This window comes from Camelus ferus, chromosome 6 (assembly GCF_009834535.1).
Source record: "Camelus ferus isolate YT-003-E chromosome 6, BCGSAC_Cfer_1.0, whole genome shotgun sequence".
Classification (NCBI taxonomy): Eukaryota; Metazoa; Chordata; class Mammalia; order Artiodactyla; family Camelidae; genus Camelus; species Camelus ferus.
Window position 1 is genome coordinate 90,300,584 of NC_045701.1, and position 6,498 is coordinate 90,307,081.

Genomic DNA, 6,498 nt, shown 5'->3' on the forward strand with positions numbered 1-6,498 from the left:
TTTCCGTTTTGTACATACATTCATTTGTATTATTTTTTAGATTCCACATATAAGTGATATGTAGTATTTGTCTTTTTTTGTTTGTTTTTTCAAGATTATTTTAATATTGACATTTTTAAAAACATCTCTTATTGATTTATAATCATTTTACAATGTTGTGTCAAATTCCAGTGTAGAGCACAATTTTTCAGTTATACATGAACATATATATATATTCATTGTCACATTTTTTTCTCTGTGAGCTACCATAAGATCTTGTATATATTTTCCTGTGCTATACAATATAATCTTGTTTATCTATTCTACATTTTGAAATCCCAGTCTATCCATTCCCAACCCCCGCCCCCTTGGCAACCACAAGTTTGTATTCTATGTCTATGAGTCTGTTTCTGTTTTGTATTTGTTTTTTTTTTTTTTTTTTTTTTTTAGATTCCACATATGAGCAATCTCATATGGTATTTTTCTTTTTCATTCTGGCTTACTTCACTTAGAATGACATTCTCCAGAAACATCCATGTTGCTGCAAATGGCATTATGTTGTCAGCTTTTATGGCTGAGTGGTATTCCATTGTATAAATATACCACATCTTCTTTATCCAGTCATCTGTTGATGGACATTTAGTCTGTTTCCATGTCTTGGCTAGTATTTGTCTTTCTCTGACTTATTTCATTAAGCATAACATTTTCGAGGTCCATCCACATTGCTACAAATGGCATTATTTCATTGTTTTATATGGCTGAGTAATATTCCACTATATACCACTGTGTGTGTATATGTATACACACACACACATATCACATTTTCTTTATGCATTTATCTGTTGATGGGCACTTGGGTTGCTTCTGTGTCTTGGCTATTGTAAATAGTGCTGCTATAAATACTGGGGTGTATGTATATATTTAAAATATTTTATTTATTATTGTATTATTTTATTTTGGTCAGGGGGGTAGATAATTAGGTTTATTTATTTTTGGAGGAGGTTCTGGGGATTGAACCCAGAGCCTCATGCATGATAAGCATTCACTGTACCACTTGAGCTATACCCTCCCCTCCAATTTTTTAAAATAGTGTTTTTGTTTTTCTGGATATATACCCAGGAGTGAAATTACTGGAGGTTATGATAGTTCTTTTTTTAGTTTTTAAGGAACTTCCGTACTGTTTTCCATAGTGGCTGCACCAATTTGCATTCCCACCACATCATCTGCAGCGTTCGTTATTTGTAAACTTTTTTGATGATAGCCATTCTGACAGGTGTGATGTGATGTCTCATTGTTGTTCTGATTTGCATTTCTCTAATAATTAGCAATGATGAATATCCTTCCATGTGCCTGTAAGACATTTGTATTTGTTCTTTGGAAAAATGTCTGTCCAGGTCTTCTGCCCATTTTTTGATTAGGTTGTTTGTTTTTGATATTGAGTGAGTTGTGTGAGCTTATATTTACTCTTGCTAAATTGTCTTCTAAAATATATATAGAGAATTAAATTAATCCATGATTAATCAAATTAAACAATATATAATCGAATAAACAAATACATAAAAAGGGTCAAGAATAAGCACTAGTGAAATGTGCCATGAAACAAATTTTAGATTCATCCAACTTTGAACAAGTGAGATCCATTAAGAAAAGATAAAAGAGAGTGCTTTGTTCATTTTACAGTTGATTTAATATTTCATTTTATTTTTAACCACTGTTGATTTACATATTCTACCAGTGATAAAGATTTAGATTTCTAATCTGTTGAGAGGTAAAACACAAAGAAAGATGGAAAATTGTTAGTGAAGTGAAATGAGATGTTCCTGGATTTTTGTTTCATATTTAAAATTTGAATAAATTAATGAAACAGTAAGGAAAGAGCACCAGGCGTGGCCACGGCGCGCGCGGGCTCGCAGGCAGACCTTGACTGATCCGCCTGTGCAGCAGTGGGGCCCACTGCAGACACAGTGTACTAGTTCTGGGGGAAAGTAGCAACAAACAGAAGTGGGTAGTATTCTTAGATCTTATTCTTTCTTTGTTGTGATTAATGGAGATTGATTATATAATTATAGTCAATCAATGAATGAATTAATAAACAAATGTATCAATGAATAAAGAACAAAGCCCCAAGCCTAGATCAATGATGAGTACTCTGAGGTGTCTGAACCAAGGATTTTGATTAAACCGTGTAATTGAGAGGTCGATATAAAAACAAACTTAATTTCCTGCATTGGTGGGACATGAGCTTATAGCTGAAGTTAGGGATACAGGCATCTTGCTTTTTGGCTTTGGTAGATCTTAGGTATTGACCCTTTTATTAGTGAATCAGTGCATGAGTAAATAAAGAAACATATTAATGAGTGAAGACAAAAAGGGTTAGATAACCACCAACAATGAGAGTATGTAATGAGATAGAAAATATTTTTAAACATTTCTGAGGAGTTGAGTTCCAGTAAGTGAGGGGTCCAAGGCTTTCACCATGTTGATCAGGAGCATATGGGCAAGCTATACCTAAGAGTCATGTTGTTCCAGGATCAGTGGTTGTTAATTTTCTTAAGAATCCTATTAAGAAAGGGGAAAAATGGAAACATGACAATTAATTACAGAACTACTTAATTAAAAAAGGCTAAGCCTGGGTCAGTATTAAAAGTCCATTATACGACAGGAGTTATGATTAAATCAGTTCTTCTCAATCAGTATCATTTTTGAAAAACATACTTAGTTGTCATTCTGTGGATATTAAGTTTATGGGCAGATGTCAGTGTTGTTCAGGATTCTTGCTGGGGGTACGTAGGTTCACTAGTATCGATAATACTACTGCAAGTCAATGAGCAAAGAGATTACTTAAAAGCACAAAAATGGACCAGTGAGGATATTAGATCATTAAAAATGGTTTATTAATCTCACTGTACTCTTCCGATATCCTTATACGGATATACATAAAAGGAGATTGGGCTCTGCCCTCTCTGGGTAAAGAGCATAGAGGTCGTTACCTATAATAGTGTTTTAAGCCATTTTGCCTTTGCTTTGAAAAAATAAAAGTATGAACAAGTTAGTCCCTGAATAAATAAATAAATAAAAAACAAATAAACTAATACATTCATAAAGTAGGGTCAAGCATGAATCACTGGAGAGAATATCTCAAGAAACGATGTATGTTTACCTTATTCTAATCAAGAAGACCCATTAAAGAAGGTCATCTGGACTCTTACCTATGTGGGTGGGGTTTAATAGAACGAATTTGGAGTAGGCATTGTTCTTGATTCTTCCACTAGGACGTGGATTTAGCAGTTGTCATTATATTACATACACGAGTAATTAAAGAAAATAGAAAGAGGCCCATAGCTGTGATGAAAACATGGTTTTATGATAAATCTGGTACAGCAAGACTAAAGTCCCTTAAAAAAAACTAAATCTACATTACCTTTTCAATTTTCTAAAATCTATTTTTTACTCCACAGACTCAGTATATCCAATCTGATTTGCCAGTGATTGCCAATGATGAAGATCTTGGCTGTCACTTCTGTGGATGAAGAGCTAAGGGCGTCATGTAAGTAACGGAATTTGTGTTCTTGGTTTCGAGATTATTCATGTGGTCCATGGAATGATTTCAAAAGAATGAGTGGTTACTGCAAACATAAATAACATCAAAGGCTGCCATGTGTGGACCACTACTGAGTATGTGTAATGAACCATGGATTAAGATTAATCTATTTTAGTACAACTGAGTGCCATTAAAAACAAAGTTGGAGGGTTTTGCATTCCTTTTCACAGTTGCTTAATATTTCATTTTATTTTGCACCATATCTTAGGAATATTTATTGATAATGATCTAGGATGTTAAGTCATTGAAGACAGAGGACGTAGGAAGATAGAAAGTATTGTCAGTGTTCTAGTTGTGGGGTAAGATGGTAGGTTCATTGTATTATTTTTAAAATATGAGGAAATTAAAGATGAGCAAGCAGAGAGTGGTGAAACACATGGGATGGGTATAAAGCAAGGTTAGGGATTAATCTATATGTGAAACTCTGAGATCTAATTAAAAAGAGATCTCATTTGCCAGCTCTGTCGGAAATAAACAGCTTCAAACAGTTCTCTGCAGTATTCAAAGATCTCGCTCTTGGGTTTTTATGATTCATTGAAATTATTATTTTTCTTAATCAATGAAACCATGAATGAAATAATCAGTAAATAATACAAAACAATCCATACAATATGTATAAATAAATCAATGAAGAAAAAGAGTGTTGAGCTTGGATCAGTGATGTGAGTTCTGGGGTATATGAATCAAGCCCTTTGATTAAACCCTAACGCTGAGGTCTATTAGAAAGAGACGTAGTTTTTCCCTCTAAAGGAGTAGAGTTCAGAGCAGAAGTCCAAGCCACCTGGGGATGTGTTCTTGGGTCTCAGTGGTTCCTGGGTGTGGAATATATGGATAGATGTAAGTGAATCAATGGATACATGAATGAATAAATGTGTAAGCGAATGAAGACAGAAGGGTCATCCATGGGTGATTCATGAGAGTGTCATGAAACAGGTATTGTTAGTGATATATTTATGTAACAGAGTTCCGATGTAGTGCATAGGTGAAAGCTATTACCCCCTTTGAAGCACAGTAGGAATTCTAGACTCATCAGAGCACACAGACAGATGCATCCAAGTGTCCATGTTGCCATTCTGTGTTGATCATAGGTTGATATGGTCATTTATCTTTGTGGGTAATGAGCCTATGGGCAATTATTAGCATTTTTATGTTCAAGTAAGTATAAGGTGTGTAGATTCTCAGGTAATTATATATTGTTGTAAGTTATTGAATACATATGATTTTACCTCAAATGATTATTTAAAGGAGGGCAAACTATGGACAGTATGGAGCATGTGATGTGAAATAAGGTTAATGAGTAATCCTGCTCTCTCCTGCTGATGTACATATGAAAAAAAATGGAACCTAATTTCTCCCCACTTGGATTAAGTACATAGAGACATGTGCATGTCATAATAGTATTTCAGTTCTGGGTTTCATTTGGAGACTTTATTACTTTATACACATAATTTTATTATAGTTTATATTTATAGTAAATATTTTATAAGGTATTATTATATTTAATATTTGAGCAATATATTTTATATATTTATTATAAATTACGTATATATTTAGAAAAGTAAATGGATGATGAGATTGTTCCACTGAAAATTAAGTAAATAAATGAAAGAATCTGTGAAGTCATAAAGTAAGGTAAAGCTAGAATTATTGGTGAGAATGTGTCACGATACTACATTTTAAAGCTACCCAATTCTGCACAAGTAAAATTCATGAAAACGATTGGTAAGGTATTAATTGTTTTCCCTGCAAGAGTAAGGAGTAAACATCCATGCACCTGCAGTAGTTAAAAGTCTTATTCCTGAGTTGGGTATTGAATTCTATGATGCTTATTACTATATAGCTTAAAAATAAATTGATAAATAAAAAGGAGTGCAGTTTTTGCACCAGTAATGAGAATGTGATATGATCCAAATTTATGATTAATCTGGCAGTGCAGAACTCACATCCATTTAAAAACATCTAATATAGACTGTTAAGAATTGGCTTTTTCTTTATTGCATGAACACACCACAGTCAACTCAATCATTCTCTAATGACTTAGCAACAATCATTCATCTTGTTCTTGGCATTTATGATTCATGGGTATTGATGAGATTATAATTTATGCAAATAAACGTGGTCCAGAAAGGAAGATATGAATGAAGAAGCCCCCAAAAAATGCCAAGTCTGGATCAATGATGACTCTCCTAGGGTGTCTGAATTAAGGATTCTGATTAAACTCTATAGCTTTAAGGTCATTATAAGAAGAGATCGAGTTATTCCCTCTCTGGGAAAGGTGCGTGCGGCATGAGAAGGGAATATTCAGTATCCTGTTTTTAGGCTGTATGTTCCTTGTGTATGGATTTTTTTTTTTTTTGTAAATGAAATAATGCATGATTGGGGGGGTTTGTTTTTTTAAGTTTTTCTTTTTTTTTTTTTTAAGGGGAGGAGGGGATAATTAGGTTTGTTTGTTTATTTTAGAGGAGGTACTGGGGATCGAACCCAGGATATAGTGCATGCTAAGCATGCGACCTACCACTTGAGCTATACCCTCCCTGAAATAATGCATGATTAAAGAAAGACGTGAACAAATGGATGAAGACAAGGAAAGCCACTGTTCAATTATGAGAGTATGTTTTCAGATATTTCTGAAGCACTAAGGTCTAGGAAAATAAATATATCAAGGTTTTACCTCTTTCAGCAGAGAGCAAATAGACAGGTATGCCCATGAACCAATGTTGTTATTACGGACTGATGGTGGGTTGCTGATTATTTATTTTATTAAGAAAAGGGCAAAATGTTTGCACAAATAATTAGACATCTAATTGAAAAAAAGAACAGTCATGGACCAATGATGAGAATATGTCCTCTAACAAGAGTTATGATGAATTTAAGATGGTTTACTGTGAGGATATGATCACATGTTAATATTATTGAAA

At 33.7% G+C, this 6,498-nt stretch overlaps 2 non-coding genes across 2 annotated transcripts; both read left to right on the top strand.

The window, feature by feature from the left end:
* Positions 1 to 2,109: 2,109 nt before the first annotated feature.
* On the top strand, positions 2,110 to 2,181 carry LOC116664579. The gene has a single exon (XR_004321100.1). It is a non-coding gene; the product is annotated as a small nucleolar RNA SNORD113/SNORD114 family (small nucleolar RNA).
* A 3,566-nt stretch (positions 2,182 to 5,747) lies between these two features.
* LOC116664580 lies at positions 5,748 to 5,819 on the top strand. Its single transcript, XR_004321101.1, has one exon. It is a non-coding gene; the product is annotated as a small nucleolar RNA SNORD113/SNORD114 family (small nucleolar RNA).
* Positions 5,820 to 6,498: the final 679 nt, after the last annotated feature.